This window comes from Acanthopagrus latus, chromosome 3 (assembly GCF_904848185.1).
Source record: "Acanthopagrus latus isolate v.2019 chromosome 3, fAcaLat1.1, whole genome shotgun sequence".
Classification (NCBI taxonomy): Eukaryota; Metazoa; Chordata; class Actinopteri; order Spariformes; family Sparidae; genus Acanthopagrus; species Acanthopagrus latus.
Genome location: NC_051041.1, coordinates 3688205 through 3705719, shown reverse-complemented (window position 1 = coordinate 3705719; position 17515 = coordinate 3688205). Strand labels below are relative to the sequence as shown.

General features: G+C 44.7%; 1 long non-coding RNA gene across 1 annotated transcript; it reads right to left on the bottom strand.

The window, feature by feature from the left end:
* Positions 1–8948: 8948 nt before the first annotated feature.
* Positions 8949–10242, bottom strand: LOC119016916. The gene is made up of 2 exons (XR_005074287.1): positions 10169–10242; positions 8949–10077 (listed from the first exon to the last, which is right to left on the bottom strand). It is a non-coding gene; the product is annotated as an uncharacterized LOC119016916 (long non-coding RNA).
* Between the last annotated feature and the right edge of the window lie 7273 nt (positions 10243–17515).

The following is a 17515-nucleotide window of genomic DNA, read 5'->3' as shown; positions in this document are numbered from 1 at the left end:
TATATCAGTAAACATTCATATAAAGGAGGAAGGGAAACATCAGCTGGTGAGCTGTTCGAGGATTTAAAAATGGATGTGCTGATCTCAGGCATCACCTGTGTAATTCAGAATCAGGATGAAGAAATCTGAGCTTTCAGGAAAAATTGATGTTGATGTGAGTAAAATGGTCCAGTCAGAACCTGGTGATTCACTGAATACAGCCTTTCATAACACCTGAAGACATTTTTCATCCTTCTGTTGATTATAATTCATACAGAAAGACATTCACAAAACATGTAATATTTGACACTAGATAGATAGTTAGGTTAACGCTGTGATATGATATTATGGGACACCTTATTAGCTGATCATAATCATACAGAATAATAGCATATCGGCACACTATCAATCATTATGAAGCAGGTGTTGATTATTAATTCTGCATGATCATATCACTATAATAACCTCTTCATTCCTGCTTATTGATCGTGTATAATAACGTCATTCTCTCCAAATAACACATAACAATAATAAGAATAAATCAAAATAACTCTATATAAAGTCTTTTCTAACTTGAGTTATGTTTGTTAAAGTTAAGCGTGTTAGTCAATTAATCAATAGCTGAGTAGTTGTAGAATATGATCATGCAGAGTAAAGCATTAATAAGTTACTTACAAAGAGCCAATGTGCTTTTAATATCCAGGCTAATAAGCAATTTTCACTAGCAATATCAAAATTGCAGGTGCTGCAGTTTTTAAAATGACGGTAAAATGTCTAAAAGTTCTGTATGATGAGTGCTGTCAGCCTGCAGTAGGGCAGGTGGATCAGACTGTGCGAGACGACAGACAGGAAGTGCAGTGGACGAGGTTTTAATCTGGATAACGGCGATAAAAGCATCAGGCAAACACAGAAGCAACGTCGGGGAGACGGGAACAGCGAGATAAGAGAAAGTAAGCAGACCATCAGGAAATGGAAAACTAAACAGATGAGTCGATAAAGACTGAACAAAAGACTGGACTCACATGAAAGCTGAACCGATGAGGGGATGAGGAGCAGGTGGAGTCAGGCGGAGGAACACAGGTGGGGGAAATGAACAGAGGTGATGAAGTGAAGGTGTGAAGGGGGAGAGCTCACAGGTAACAAGGCCGAGCCAATCAAACTCATTCAAGACAGGTGTGGAGGGAAAAATCAGGCAGAACGTAGAAAACACACAAACAGACACACAATGAAACTAAAATTATAAGACAAACATGTTGTTCAGCGACGATCCCAACAAACGTCACATCATCATGACTAAGAGTTTATTTCAGGGGAAAACAAAAACTGAGATCCAGAAACGATCGTCCCCACTAATCATGACCGCAATCACACATCTGTGATTCTGATTATTTTCATGACGTCGTGCTCGTCGTGTATTTACAGCCATACAGTCTCTCACATGTCGGGTTTGAAGTTAAGCGATATTCTTTGATTCACAGCAGTTTCTTTAGCAGTAGATAAAAGAGAAAAGTTTGACTGAGTTCTGACCGTGTCCACAGTGACAAACTCATCCCGCGGTGCTGCGCTATTTTTGCTCCTACTTACGCACCTCCTGCTGCGGCAGTTAGCAGTTTCTTTGCACACAGTTGCTGCAGTCCAAACAACAGGGGAGGTAAACAGAAGAGGAAGAGCTGCCCATCTCTTCATCACTCTTTATTAGGTGTTTATTTCATTCAAAGTAAAAGAAAATAGCACGATGTGTTGTTGAAATATTGCATTTACAATGACATGTCAGATAGAAAAGCTGCAGGTCGTCACATCTAAGCAGCTGAGACCAGGGGACGCCTCTTTGCTTCCTACAGTATGTTTTTCAAACAATACTTGTCTCCTAATGTTGTGAATCATTGCGATCGACCGGTGATTCAGAAAATTACGTTTCAGCGCTCCGCAGAAGAAAAGACGGACACAGTCGTCTCTCAGTTTGACCTCGTTCACTGTCACGGTACTTTGTCATTTCATCGAGTTTCTCCCAGAAGAAGAACGCCTCACTGTTCCCAAACTCCGGATGACACTGACCACTGGTGCTGCCGTCTTTATTATTGACTTCTCAAGTTGTCACAAACGGAAAAAAAAAAATAAAGGAAAAAAAAAATAAAAACCTTCTCTCTTCCCTGTACTTTCACTGGAAAGTCAATTGAGCTGCGTGAGGACAGTTTGCTTTGATATCACGGTGGGAACTGCTGATTGTTTGGTTTACCACCTGTGGTCTGAAGCTTGGAGAAGATTGCCAGCCCCCCGCAGAGAAGCACTGCTGAGTGAGTGATGGCTGTGTGTGTGTGTGTGAGTGTGTGTGAGTGTGTGTGTCAGAAAATATCCATGTATGTGTCTGCGAGGAGCACGCCGTATGAAGGAAAGAGGTTTTCTGTATGTATGTATGCAATTGTGTGTTTCCAGCTTAAAGTTGAGAGTGTTTGTTTGTGGGAGAACTCGCACGTACATCAAGGAGACAAAATTTTAAGGTGTGTGTGTGTGTGTGTGTGTCTGATCTGTGCAGGTGTGTGTGTGCGCATACATGCTTTTTTGAGGAGTGCCAGAAATCTTCCATCACGGCGCGGCGGGCGAGGAGGCGATAGAGAGAGACTTCGAATGGGCAACAAAAGCAATAACAGCACAATCTTTGTAGTTTATGGGTCTGAAATTGAATTTGTGCTTCAAAGCTGTTCACCTGCCGTGTCACAGCGGGTCACGTCATTCCAGCTCCGCTGGTGTTTTAATCTCCGGAACCTCCGGCGAACTCGAGCTCACCTGCCTCGCCGGCTGACCCCAAAATGGCTGCTGCGAAGCCATTAAACTGTCTCATCCAATTACGGAGCCACTTTATCTGACACGCGCGGCCATATTCAGCAGCAGCCGGTCACTACCTGCACAGTGACGTGTGTTAATACACTGAGATTCCTCCTCAGCAGCAGCTATCATCACGCTTTAATGCCTCTAATGAGTGTGTGTGTGTTGAGAGTGTGTGTGTGTGTGTGTGTGTGTGTTTCTGCTTCTTTGTCACATTTTCTTCTTCTCTTTTCGCTTATTTGTCTCAATTCCTGTCTGAGAGGGAGCCTCGCTCTGGTGATCAATTCAGTTCAGTCAGTTCTCTTTAGTTTCAGCTCAGGACAGTTTCATTTACTTCATTTTCATTCAAGTCGACGTGAAATCGATCTCCAAACCCGTCGACCATCATCCGACGACGACCACCGGCCTTTAACCTTTAGGCCACGGCCGACGTTCAGGGACTCTGAAGACAGCTGATCTCTGGATCAGGCGTTCTGTCGGTATAATGTTCACACTTTACGTTTCTGCAGACCACAGATAACGTCCAATTAGTAACAAGGTGACATATCACGTTCACATAATAAGCTCATTAGCCACCGCAGGCTGCCACGTGGGTGAGCGGACACGGATTCACACGACTGGATATTTCTACGGACACCTGGTGATATTTTCCAGATTGCCTTCATTTTAAGCCAAACCATGAAGCTTTCCCGACCACAACCGAGTGGTTTCTGTGCCCAAACCCAACCAGAGCATAAGAGCAACATAAAGAAACGTTTATTTTTAACTCACCTGTGGATTTTTTAGAAACATACTCGGCTAACAGTCTTTTTAGCGATTTGTGATCACTGATTTTTTTCATGATATTTTCACTACAAGAAGTCGAAAGCAGCTTGTCAAGTGACTGATCACAACCCAAACCTACACACATCGTTTCTTAATCCTTCTCCCCAAACCCGGCCCAGCTCACCGGGCCTCCGGTGGCTTCGGGGCCGGACTCCTCGCTCTAATCTGGATCTGCCTCCTTCAAGCACTCGGTCGTCGTCTGATTAGCATCCGAGCCGTCAACACTCCCAGTCGACGCTCGTCAAATAAATATTTTTAGACTGATTTTAATTTGACCCGCCGAATAATATCAGGCAATATCAGGTCGCACATGAGCCTAAAATAGTCGCCCCCTGGAGCCCGGAGTTAAGTTAATCTGATTCATGTGGGAACAACAAACAAGCAGGAGACGCCTTGATGCCTGAGGAGTCGCCCGCAATCTCAGAGATTTATTCAGACAGCAACACACGAGATGAACGGAGAATTTATTTATTTTTTTTTCTCATCAGCTAAAAACATAATATCACATTTTCACGGGCTGAGAAACATCCAGTTGTTTTGTCCGTCATGTGACTTCAATCAATTTCGAGCTTGTTGCATTTTGTCGAGCTGAAACTCGACAAAAGAGCCGCTACAATCATCCAATGTCCATATCAGTGCTGATTTCACAAAAAGAAACGGAAACAATTTAAAAACTGAAACATAATAGTGCTGAAAAATAGCAGACAGAGGAACCTAATCGCTCTGTTTCAACATAGATCTTAAATGATTCCAGTTATTGTCGTCATAATCTTTTATTGGCAGCACAATTTTCAGAGCGAAGTGTCTGAAAGGGGCTTTTGTGTCTCTCCATCTTTATTACTACACTATTTCTCTCCCAGCATGTTTTAATTTTTTTTGTCTCAGAGTTTATCTTTTCTCTCGTTTCTCCTCTTCTGCCTTTTTTTTTTTTTATTTCTCAGCCTCTCTGTCTCCTTTGTCTCGTTTCCTCAATTCAATTGTCTCTCTTCCTCTCTCGGTCGCTCCTCTCCTGTGGCGATCTGTCCCCTCCAACTAGCTCCGAGAGAAAATGGAAAAATTTGAATGCATTCAATTAGTCCGTCATCCGACTCTCTCGCGTCTCCTCTCCCTCCCTCCACCTTCCCCCCCGCTTTCTTTCTTCTCTCCGCTTGACTTCTTCCACAAGAATATCCTTTAGCTATCGCCGCATAAAAGGTAGTCCAACTGTCTGATATGATAGTTGTATCAGTCAGACGCTGCCGCTCACCTACCACTGAAATGGTTTTGACAGTAATTGATGCCTCCACAAAGGCAGTCGGGGAACAGCATTGCCATTGTTTGCCACGTGCAATTGCACCATTAGGGAGAACCTCATCTGCGCTTTAACTTCCCTCATGAATCGCTGAAAACAGACTCAAATTTGGGGAAAACAACCCGAGCATTGTTGAGCGGTCCCCATTTTTCCCGATGCCTGAGTGCTCTCCGAGTGCCAGCGCACTTGTTTTGTTTTGTTGGCATCACGCAGCGCCGTCGGTGCGTCTCTCGTCCATCCTGACTTAATGGGACGCTGGAGGATGGAGGGATGGAGGGATGGAGGGATGGAGGGATGGAGGGATGTAGGGAGGGGACGGTGGGATGAGCGTCCACTAACCAGAGACGACCTGATCACGCTCCTGTCTGCTTTGTTTATTCCAAAATAGCTCTCCCTGCCTTTTTCTCCCAGCCTCCTGCTCTGTTTGCTTCCGTCTGTCATGTGGAGGTGCAGGGATGTTTCAGGCACACTGTCCCCCCCCAACACACATGAAATTGTTACATATCGCTCACTGTTTCTGTCTTTATTCACTTCCTCGCGTTGAAGATCTGGCTTTTATTTTGTAAAAGATTGTGTCTTTTTCAAACGGTGGCACTTTGAGTGCTGTCGTGACCTCTACGTTCGCAGCAGATGTCTCCAGCGTCACAGCGAAACCGTTGGAATATAAGCAGGATTCTGTGCTTCTGTCCGGCATAAACACACTGCTTATCTGAACGGATAAATCTCTGACTTCCAGCTCTGCTTTTTGATGCTATCAGTCACCTGAAGGAAATACAAGGACTGTACTGCCAGGCACAAACAGACGAGGATGAATGAGGAGGAGGAGGAGGAGAATATGTTTGTGTTGGAGACAAATAAAGAAAATGACAGTTAAAGTTAACAATTTTATGCTCAGGTGGTTGAGACCCAGTGGAGCTCAATTTAAATCCTCCACAAAGAGAAACAGCACATTATGCAGGTGTAATGACAAGACGCACAGCATGCATACACGACTGCGGAGTTCAATCTTTGAAAAAGAAAACTGCCGGCGAATTTTTTTTTTTTTTTTTTTGCAGAGCTCCCGGGGTACGCGCTGTTTATTTCAGGAAGTATTCGACACTTTCTTGCCGAGAGTTAGGTGAGAAGAAAGATACCAACCTCGTGTCTTTGTGAGAAACGCGTGCTTTCATGAGCTACAGTTTGTAAGGCCCTGACACACCCAGCCGACAGTCAAACCAATCGCCTGAATAAGTTAAAACTTCGCGTTTCTTCATGCAACTTTGGGAATGTTTCCATTCATTCCTCTGTTTCTCTCTCGTCTTAATGCCGTGCTTGGATTTAGGCACAAAAACCACTTGGTGAACGTCAGGAAAACATCACGGTTTGTCTGAGAACACCTGTTTTGGTCACCTTTTTTTTTGTCGATTTAGCCTATTGTGTGTTTGTACATGTGTATGATGTTTTAAAAGTGATTTTTCTTTATGGAAAAATGAGACAAAACAAGTAAAATCCAGTCTCAGTTCATGTGCGAGCCGTCTCTCCGAGGTTTCCTGCTCCGTCTTCATGTTCTGTATGCTAATCACTCGTCGTGATAATTATCTGATGCTGTCGTCTCCTCCCATTAAAGAACAAAACAAAACAAACACTGAACGTGCCGAGCTGCGAGCTGGAAACACGTACGTGACATGTCAGCGTATTAATCTGACTCCTTTATCTAAATCCTTCCTCAGAACACGTGTTGCCGCCGCCGCTGCTGCTGCGAATACTAAAATACATCTTGTCCCTCCGAGCAGACGGAGCCGAGTTGTTTGCAGCACCGAAACATTTCTGCTTCAAAACTTGTGCAGCGATTCCAGAGTCCGAGCGGCTCATCCTGCAGCAGACTGACAGATAATTGCCACAGAGACTTGGTTTGCCCCCACAGCTATCAGGCTGCACCTCAACAGGGCTGAAACAGACGCCACTAACCAACCACAGCCGGCCGCACTGCACACAGACTGGGATTGTTCCATTATGTTCACTCAGTTTTTGACTCTCTCCGTCTATTTCATCTGTCCGCTCAACTCTCTCCAGCTCCAGCTCTCTCGGAGTCACCAATCTATCCATCCATCCATCCATCTAACAAATTACTTTTTAATGATAGAAAGTAAGGAAGCGGATGATCTTAATGAATGACGATCAGCTCTGGCACAGCTGAAGCAGAGCTGTGAGTCGATGACGCCAGGCTTGTAAAAAGGAGCATCTCTAGGTGTCTCAGCGACAGGAAGTCCAGAGACCAGGTCGGCTGAGCTGTCGCCTCCTTAATGTTTGGATATGACTGAAACAAACAAGAGCAGGGAACAACCGGAGGACTGGGAATGTTTCTGTTCTGATTTAGCGAGCTATAAAAACTGTCCAACAGGTTTTAGTTTCCAATTTACTCATTCGTGAGCACACAGGCTGAAATGTGAGCGACACAGCTTCTGCCGAACAACTCGTTCCTCTGTCACAATCTGATTGTTTCGGTCCAGTAATATTTGGAAATTCTAGAAGAGCCGCACAATTAATGAGTTGAATCCTGTTCAAGTCAGCCGGGAGCTGAACCGGAGGTTAGGGAAGTTTCTCGTGCCTCCACAATGAAAGACGCTCCGCCTCTGCTGCTTTATCCAGATTTCTCTTTCTCTACTAGTAAATCAGCTGACAGTCATTTGTTTAGAAAATAATCAGAGAGAATGAGGCGTTAAGAAATACTTTATAATGACTAACAAAGAGCCGACATGCTGCAAGTTCATATGTGAAGTGTCTGTTTCAAAATGTCAAAAATGACGAGTTTTGTGTGTCTTTCTTTTCTGAGGCTTAAATTCAAGGTTCCGATCTAGTTGTGGTTTAAGGTTAAGTGCGCACTGATGAAAGTATTGGTGTCTGAAGCAGACGGGCAGGTTGGTGTCAAGAAAAATAGATTAAAAAAGAAAAACATTTCATTTAAAAGAAGTCGTTGGATGAATTGAGCGAGGCAGATCGATGATACCAGAGTGTATCTGAGGGAAGATTTGCCCTTTAAATTATTAATTCTTCTTACCATGTTTAGCCTTGGGTTTCTTTGTCTTGCTAATTTGCTGATGCCCAGCCCTCCTCCTCTTGTTTCTGCCTCACAGGGAAGCAGCTCTCTGAATCCGGGCCTCTGGTGAGAGACTCTCGGGATGTGGCGAGCGGCGCCGCAAACTCTCCTGAGGATCTGCTGCTGCTGCCGGAGCTTCCTGTTGGATCGACGCGCTGAAGGAAACTGAACCGTCTATCTGTCGCTTTCATGTCGACACTCTTTAGTGTTGCTCATCGAAGCAGGACCGCCAGATATTTTTCTTATTAAGGCTTTTTCATTTTTATTTGATATGAGCAGTAATGAGATGACAGGAAACCGACAGACAGATAAAGGTCACGAGATGGGACTGAATAAAAGATGCTGCATGGTTTTCATGTATTGTTTTTAAAATTCAGACTCTATGACTGATATTAATTCGTCAGTCACAAACTGAACACTTGATCATTTAATCTAGATGCTGTGTTAAGATACGGTGGAGTGGCGACTCCAGAGCAGCGAAGGAGTTAAAACACACTCAATTAAAACCGTCAGATGACCGAAAGCACTTTTATCTAAAGTTGAAACTGCCTCGTCCTCCTCCTCCTCCTCCTCCTCCTCCTCCTCCTCCTCCTCCTCCTCCTCGTCCTCCTCCTCCTCCTCCTCCTCCTCCTCCTCCTCCTCCTCCTCTCAGCCTTGTTAAGTGGTTTTACTGTTTGGCTGCCGTCCCAAGAGAATCAGGTCATTTCCGCTTTCCTCAAAATCCCAACTGAGGTAAAACAGAGTCGGATTGCCTGTCAGCCTTGACTTTTTGTGGCCGCTGGCGCAGATTATAAAGCCTCCGGTTCAAGTTATTCGTGTGCTCACGGTCACAGGATTTCTATCAGTCTTACACGATGTTTGTGTTTCTTCCCGGCTGTTGTTCCACGATGTGCATACTGTATCTGCATGTGAGGCGAGATTCGGCCTCCAGCACAGTTCAGCGTTAAAAACCTGAGATAACTGTCAATCAAAGCACAGGCGCCCCCGAAACACACACACACCAGTTTAAACTTTAATGCGTTTTTAATGGAACAATCATTTTTAGAATCGCCACCAGACACACATCCGAGTGAAAGTGAAATTGCAGCAATTGAAACCATAAATTCAGGTCAAAACTTTGCTTTGTTTCTCCAGAAACTTTTCTCATTTTCTTTCGGAGGCTTTGGGAGCGACGGCAGAGAGAGCGCGACGCTTTTCAGCACAACAACATTTAACTTAAGCAACCATGTCAACAGCAAATTTCCACATATACGCTGAATCTGTTGAGCAAAATAAGAAACATCATTGCTGCCTCGATTTCATTCAGCGCGAGGATATTTGAGAGACGGAAATCCCAAAACCAATCACCAGAATAAATGTCAGTGCAACTTTTTCTGCAAACCACAGAGTCTGAACGCTGGAAATCTGAATTTCTTTAGGTCCAGTTTTCTATTTTATGTTGGGACGATGCTGTGCTTATGGTCTGATCCGCATAAAAAATAATAATAATAATAATTTAAAAAACACTTGGGCATGGAGAGGAGAATATCTTCTTTTGGCTGAAGATATCTGTAAAGTTTGTTGCCACAAACGCAGCTTGAGACGTTTGGACATCTTGTTAAAAATATCCACTTCTGTGGCCACGAGCCCGGCTGAAGAGCGTCCCAGAGATCTCCTCAAAAAATATCCGGCAGTGTCACGCTTACAAATGTTGAAGTCACTGGTTTGGCAGCTCTCTCATCTGCAGAAGTTGGTGCTTGCTAATGTTAATCTTGACCAGAATCCTTTCCACCCCAGAGGATCCAAACGTGAGGAGAAAAACGCTGCTTTGTTGCACGAGCAGAGATCTTGTTGAGAATACAAGCGGGATCCTGGTGCAGAGGACACTGACAGCTGATGAGTTTGGTGAAAAAGAGGTTTGTTTATGGCAAACAGGAAACGGATGAGAGGAGCGATGATGAGGAGAGAGGCGGCAGCAGGTGAGGCAGAGTGATGGCGGAGGCTGGCGAGGCGTGAGCGAGGAAGACACGAGGAAGATTGGGGATGACAAAGGCGGCGTGATGCCTGGAAGGTTGCAGGCAGGCTGACAGGTGAGTAGATGAGCCTGAGGCACGAAGAAAACAAGCATTAAGTACAAGGAAACACAAGGAGGAAATAAAAAACACTGCAAGTAGACAATAAGATCTGGCCCTGACATGTGTTCACCGCGGAGGTGAAACAACAGATGAGAACATGTGCTGTAGGCTGACGAACTGAGGAGAGGCTGGTGTGCAGAGAGGGAGAAACAAATGAGCTGATCTCAGACAGGTGTGCACAATAAACAGAAGAAACAGGCCACACACACACAACACAACACAACACAACACAAGCAGGGGGTACTGGGAACACTGGGAGAGGGGAAACGCAGGGTAACACATGGAAACATCAGGAGAGCGATGGCTGTGAGAGACGACAGGAAAAACAAACACCAAAGACTTCAGGAAACACTGTGCAAACACTTTTACTATAAACATGCTGCAACTCGTGCATATTTTACACTACACCACATAAACTGTTCTGTTATGTTAAACTCCCATAGTAGTTTCTGCGTTAATTCATCAATCTGCCGTTAATTTGAATGCAAAATGTAACAGCTGTAGAAAAATGGCGCCGTCTGGATTGAGGAGGAAGTATTCGTTTTGTTGCCATTTGACAAAATATTCTCGACAAACCAGGTCCGCCTGCTGTTCTGGGCAGGATGGGGATGGTTTTTTTTGTTAGAGGGGCACAAACATTCCTGGAAAATTAGACAAATCCCTCATTCAGACCCGGGATGCATGAGACTTAAAACAGTGTTTACAATTTCAACAATTTTAATTGGGAAGTAAACTGCTGAGACACTATTTCTGCTTTTCCCTTCAGTACAAAATCATTGCAAGAAATCTGTCACTGTATTATTGATGCAGACCACAGGGGGGTCCAGACCCCTGTCACCCCCCCCCCAGAACCGCCACTGGTTCTGGGGCTCGATATAAAAATAGGTCCTGTCCTGATTTGTCAGGAAAAGTATTCGTGTCCTCACCGAAGTTCAGCCGTAGTTCACACTGTTACAATTAAAACTTCAGTGTCCACTTTCGGTTTATTCCCTCACGACTTGACTTTCCTCTTCACTGCTGTTTTTTTTTTTTTTTTGCAGACATGTAGGTTGTTTTCAAAAGTCTGGAAATATCACAAACTATCGATAGTGAACACTTTCTGGCAGTATTGATTCTCTTCTGTTTACACATGGCCCACACCCACCCACCTCCTCCAGAGACAAACAGACTTAAATCTGATATCTAGATAAAGATTTTCCCCTGTGGTATCGAACATCATAACAAATATTGATATTTTTCAAGGTAGTGTGTCGAAATTCCAGTATCATGACAACCAATATTACACATGTATGTAAAAGAAATCTGTGAAAAGTGGAAAATGTTTGAATTCCTCTTCTGTCTTCTTCACCCTGTGTTAATGTCAGAGGAAAATGGCGGCTGTGACCAATAAACTGCAGAATGTGTGTTGGGGTTGTGTGGACCTCCGGACTGTGTTGGCACCAAGAGTCTTAAAGGTCGAGTTTGAAAGAAAAGTTGATTTATGAGTCTCATTATCAGCTCGTCAAATAAAATCTGAACGTGTCGGTATTTGACGAGTCGGGAACGAGACTGAAAAATCTACTTTTCTTACAAATACGACCTTTAAAAGTAGCAAAAACATCCTGTATTTTTTTTGTAAAGCTACGTTATCACAAAATGATAACGATGTAAAACACGTGTGTTAGATCAGTATTTCAAGAAAATAAACCCCCCAAAAAAACTGTTTCTGAATAACACGTTCTCCTTCTTGTTCATTAAAGATCTTTGCCAGGAAAAGAAATCAAACACACTGCTGCTAATAATAGAAAAATGTAAAAGTCCTTTGTGAACTCGCTGTAGATTAAACTGCTGTTGGACTTTAAGCATTTAATTGGCGGTAGAGCAGTAAATGTGATATGTGACCCACTTTCCCTGTAGAAACACCATCATTTGTTTAATTATATTTCACTGCATTAATCATTTTTGCGAGGCTGCTGGATATCTGTAATGTCTCTCTGTTGTTTATCTTTGTCTGTCTTCACGCTGACAGCACACGACCGGACTGAACTTTTCTCAGCTGTGAAACGAATTTTTAAAAATGAAAATAGAATCTGCTGGACGATCTGGACCGAGGCCGTCGCTCCTCTCCCGGGCAGAGTCTGTGCATAAAACACCGCGTGGCACAAGATGAAAGACCAATTAATTCAGAGCTTTTGGGGGCCCGTGTCGTAGCTCGGGGCCCCCTTAAATCGTAACCCACTTCCAGGCCACTTATAGAGCCGGCGGTGCCGACGCCAAGTCAAAGCGAAATGATTAATGACGTTATTAAACAGTTTAGAGAGGTTGTGTGTTCTTCTAGCTGGAGCCAATTTGGAGTGATTTGTGAGGTGAAACAATGTAGTGGAATGAAGTGGAGCGTGTTCGGCTGTGTGTGTGTGTGTTTTTGTGTGTGTGGGGGTGGAAAAGTGGAGTGTGTGTTGTGCTGCTTTGTGCTTGGTGAGTGTGTGACAGTGTGTGCACAGAGCCCAGTGTCTTGAAAGTGTGTGTGTGTGTGTGTGTGTGTGTCGTGAGTGAGTGAGTGAAGCGTACGTGTGGGGAAAGATGACTTGAGTGTATGTTTGACCGCCGTGGGTGGCTAGGTGTGTGTGTGTGTGTGTGTGTGTGTGTGTGTGTGTGTGTGTGTGTGTGTGTGTGTGTGTGTGTGTGTGTGGCAGAGAAAGAGAGAGAGAGAGAGAGAGAGAGAGAGAGAGAGAGACATGCAAAGGTCAAACTGGGGACAGGTGGAAATAAGCCAATAAGCCAGAATCTCATTTCCTGTGAGCTGAAGGGGAGAAAGAGTGAGAGATGGACGGAGAAAAGACGGAGGAGGCGGAGGAAGAGAGAGAGAGAGAGAAAGGAGAAAAAGAAGAATGTCATCGATCGAGTTTGGGATGCAGGAGGCAGAATAGAAAAGGTGAACGAAAAGGCAACCGGGGGAAAAGAGAGAAAATGTCCAAATGGGAGAAAAAGAAGAGGAGGGGGGGATGACGAGGCAGAGAGAGGTGAAAAGAGGAGAAATAAGGAGAGGAAAGGGAGGAATAATAGGGGAGGAGAGGTAACGATGAGAGGGCAAAAAGAGGTGAGAAGAATTAAGGAGCGGATAATAATAGAGGACAGGAGAGGAAGGAAGAAAGGGAACAAGGAAAGGAGAGAGGGAACAGGGATGGGAGGTGAAAGGAAGGAAGATGGGAAAGACTGAGAGGACAAGTAAGGAGAGGAGGGAGAGAATATGGTGAAAGAGTGAAAGAGAAAAGATGAGAGGAGGAGATGAGATGGAAGCAGACGAGACGGGACGGGATGAGAGGGAAGAGGCAGAGGAGAGAGAGAAGGGGAAGAGGAGAGGAAACATGGAGAGGAAACATGGAGAGGAGAGGAAACATGGAGAGGAGAGGAAACATGGAGAGGAGAGGAAACATGGAGAGGAAACATGGAGAGGAGAGGAAACATGGAGAGGAGAGGAAACATGGAGAGGAGAGGAAACATGGAGAGGAAACATGGAGAGGAAACATGGAGAGGAAACACGGAGAGGAGAAATTAGGAGACAGGAGGCACGGAGATGAGTGCAGACTGAAAGAGAGGAGAGGAAAATGTGGAAGCGAGAGGATCGACAGCTGCTCCTGAGATCCTATTAGAGCTCAGAAAGACTGTAACACACACACACACACACACGCACACACACACACACGTTAACATTTCCTACATTTGCGTGAGCAGAGATTCACTCTGAACACACCATCACGCCTCATCGTGCAGCTACACACACATTTCTGTCCTCCAGCTTTGCACGATCAGAAAGAAAAACCACCACTGTTTGGAAACGCTGACGACACACACACACACACACACACACACACACACACACACACAGGTATAAAGCACAAGATGGAAGCGTGCAGGTGAGCTGAAGCTGCTTCACTGTCTGTGTAATGTGATCTGAATGGGAGGAAGTTGAGCTCTGTGATCTATTAAAAACCATTCAGATAACCACCACCAGAACCAGAACCAGAACCAGAACCAGAACCAGAACCCTCCACCTGAGCTCCACCTCCCACCGCTGACTCCTCTCACGCTCATGAGCATTCAGAGTAACGCCTCCCTGTGCTCCCTGAGAGGAGTCATGATCTCCTCTGTGGGTGTAATGTGCAGGGAGTGGCTCATCACTGTCCTCTGTCAGGGGGTCCTGCTGCACTGGACCGGGCCGACACTGCCCCCTGCTGGCCCACCGGGAAACAGCACCGGCAACAACAACAACAAAAAACCAACCCTCCACCAGGAGTGAGAGCATCAGTTGGCATTTGTAATCTTTGTTTTCCATCTCGTGTTGGTTTAAGGTTTGAGCTGAACAACATCAGAGGAGCGCAGGAGGACTTCCCGCCCCGCTTTGTGTGTTTGTCCTGCGATTGTCTCGAGATCCGGGCTGCTGGTGCCGAGCCGGGGCCTCGCTCAGGTGACCCGGTCGTTCTTTTAAAGGGGCACGCCACTGATTTCACACACTGTTTTGGGGGGTTCTAGTTCAGCTGTTTACTGTTTTATTTTGTAAGTTTCACCCAACCCTGGTGTGTCATGTTGTTCCACTTCCTGTCTTGGTGTTTCTTCCTGCTTTTGTCTTTGGCCCTTTTTTAGTTTTCCTCTGTTCCTGATTAGTCTCCTGTGTATTTAGTCTGTGTTTTCTCTCTTTTAGTTGTCGGTTCGTCTGCTGGTGTTTCATCTGTATTCCTGCCTGCGCTCCGCGTCTGTTTGTTCTCAGGTTAGATTTTGGATTTATGCTTTGTTTTTGTTGGATTTGCCTCAGCCTGTTTCCTCTGTTGCCTGGTGGTTTTGTTTTCTGGATCCATATTTCATGTTTTTAAAAGCTCACTCTGTGCTTTTACAATCCCGCCTGTTTGGAGTCTTGCATTCGGGTCCTTTTTGAACAATCTTACACAGGCTGGCGATGTCGTGAGGGTTTGAGATTCAGTATTTTTTATTATTTCCTCTCATCAGAAACTGGCGTGTGGTGAAAGAAAACGATTTGGGAGGGAGGAAGAATCTAATGACTGTACGACGTTATCGCACCTGAGTAGGTTTTCTATACTTGAGCATTCATTTTTGACTTTTCCTCCCTCCAGCTGAACACAAACTTTTCCCTCTTCACATTTTCAACACAGGCTCATTACTCGTTGTGGACTATTTATAGTTTTTGCGTCACTGCGCGCCGCCTTCCCGTCATCACAAGACTGATTTCATCCCATCAGGCGTGTTACTGTCTAATATCTGCAGAGACCCTGCAGCCCTCTGCCTGGATTTTCTTAATTTCTCACTTTGTTGCTGCTCGGGACGCTTTACCAACCCAAAATGTTGTTAATTTGCTTTGGGAATCATCAACTATCAGCTATCTTTGTGGTGCGTTCAAGGAACAGCTGGGACAAATACCCCTGACTCAACCTTTAAGTTTGATAGTCTTCGAATTATTTTAAGCTTCAGTCAGAAATGTCAGGTACAAATGTCCTTCAGAGGTCTTTTTTTTTTTTACACCAGTATCTGTACTTCTGCTGGAGGAATGAATGTGTGGACTCTCACACCTTTGCTGAGATGCATAACGGATATAAAATTGTATGACTCAGTATTTTTGGAGCTTGACCAATTTAGAGGAACTTGTGACCTCCAGGTGTTTCAGGTGCACGAAGCTAAAAGTTGACTGACCTTAAAAAAACCATCCGGTGTACTTAGAGATGAAGCCTCCACAGTGCAGCCTCATCACGCACATAAAGAAAATAGAGCAAGAAAAACGACATGAGCCAACAGACGGCGTTGTATATTTTATACTATACACACTAAATATTCCACTCTATACTCACTCAACCCTCGTGTGTGCTGCCATTGTTGTGACTTCAGACCTCGTGACGTCGGGGTGGATGGATTTGGAGTTTTACAACTGGGAGCTCTGACTTCGCGTGACGTCTCATTGCACTTTTTCTGGCAGGAGGTTGGAAATATTTGAGCTCTGAGTCGTCTTGATCGCAGCGTTGGTCCGTGTGTTTTCCCTCTCTCAGTTGTCAGATCGAATGCGCCTGCTGCTGTTTCATCTGCAGCCTTGCCTTCGTCCTCGTTCCTCACCGGTAAGTTTCTCCTTTGTTTTTCTTTGGGTTTTTTTGTGTGATTTGTCTCAGTCCGCTCCTTCTGCTGTTGTTGCCTGTCAGTTTTCATTGTTTAAATCTCGCTCTGTGTTTTTTTTTACAACCTGCTTGTTTGGAGTCTTGTGTTTGGGTCCTTTTTTGCAAAACCTTAATGTCCTGATGATGTCATTTGTATGTATTTTGTGTTGTCAACACTGAGAGACCGCAGAAATGACATCATGTGCCTTTAAGCTGTTGTTCCTTAAATCCTTGGACATTTCTGAAGTTTTTCTCTGTAGATAATTTTGAGAAATGTTACTGGATGTTAATAATAATCAGATTACGATAACTGACGATGTCCAGGACACTTGATTGATCAGTCTGGTGACGTGACGCGATCTCTCTTCCATCAGAGCCAAACAGCAGAATCTCAGATCACCAAACCCAGACTCAGGAGAGCCGGCTTATTGCTGCAGCGCTCTGATGACAGATAGGGAAGAACTGACCCCTGTGTGTGTGTGTGTGTGTGTGTGTGTGTGTGTGTGTGTGTGTGTGTGTGTGTGCCAAAGAGCTGCCTGATGGGTAATATGGGCTTTACAGTTTCCAGCCCTTCTGCTTTCATGTCGCTCTGACCTCTCTTTTTTTACAGTCATGGAAGACAAGATGGAGACGCCCTCGCACATTACTGGTGTGTGTCCTGTGCCTGTTACCCATCACACACACACACACACACACACACACACACACACACACACACAAAATTTGCTTTCCACCCTGTGTCTCAGTCCGCACATCATCAGGGAGAAGAAGGTGCCGGCTGTTATTACAGGATGCAGCGCTGAGTGGCTTCCTGCCCCCCCAAAAAAAATAAAAAGAGAAGAGAGAGAGGAATGTTGCTATGGAAACAGTTTGGACAAATGTAATTGTCTCCCTCCACCTTTGCAGGTCAAGGCAGCGGGCATTTCAGCTCCATAATCTCTCCGTCTCCTCGATATCTACCCACTGGCCTGTGAGTGTATAATGGCTTTCCTGAAGTCGTGAGTAGCAAATATGCTGCATCATATACAGCTGATTTCAAAACCTTTTGTGTGGGCTGTGTGTGTGTGTGTGTGTGTGTGTGTGTCTGTATATACTCATATCTTATTTTGCCCTGAAATGAGATACTGCATCAGCTCTGGAGAAAAATCGACAGGCAGACTTTCTGAGAAAGAAAACACAGAAATTGTTATTCTGAGACTCGATCCTGCAGCTCTCACATGAAAACCTTTTTTACATTTGCACTTTTGTCACCCGTCCAACACCAGCAGAGTCCAAA